Source organism: Otolemur garnettii, unplaced genomic scaffold (genome assembly GCF_000181295.1).
Source record: "Otolemur garnettii isolate 467f Iridium unplaced genomic scaffold, OtoGar3 scaffold01016, whole genome shotgun sequence".
Taxonomy (NCBI): Eukaryota; Metazoa; Chordata; class Mammalia; order Primates; family Galagidae; genus Otolemur; species Otolemur garnettii.
In genome coordinates, this window is record NW_003853411.1 from 6,436 (window position 1) to 7,189 (window position 754).

Sequence of the window (754 nt, forward strand, 5' to 3'; positions counted from 1 at the left end):
AGACTATATTACTGATCATTTTAATAGCTTGATTTTACATTTTAGATGTTAAATACTTTGTTTCTTTTCCTCTCCTCTTAATATATACTGTAGGTTTCCATAATATTAGTCTAAATAACCTAATTGTTTACCTAGAATCTTAAATACACGGAGAAGATACAGAATCACGGTGTTATAAAGATGAGGATTATTTTATGGTTGTTGACTTAATTTTTTTAGATTACGATAGTTTAGAGCCCAATGCTAATTTGGTTATTCATGATAGCAGATAACTTTTTTTGCAATCTCATTTAGTCACCCTATCAAATAATTAGGTCTCTTTGACGGAAATAAAAAGCTCATTCTTTCTGAAAAGGGTAATACAATGTACATGTATTCTTTTACAGTCTGTATTAGTTTGCTAGGGTGGCTTACAGTTCTCACAGTTCTGGGAGTTAGCAGTCAGCCACCACGGTATTGACAGGTTTGGTTTCTGGGGAAGCCTTTGGCTTTTGCTGATGGTGACCCTCTCTCACTGCCTCTTCACAAGGTCATCATCCCTCTGTTGACCGTTGCCCTGTGTCCTAACTCCTCTCCTTGTAGACTCATTAGATAACGTCCCACCCCATTTTAACTGAACTACTTCCTTGATGGCCATAGGCCAAACACAATCACATTCTGAGGTGATGCCAAATTAGGGCTGCTGTCCTAACCCAGCCCCTAATGAACTGGGGGAATAAACTTTAGTTTCAAACTTTATGTATCACTTACCATT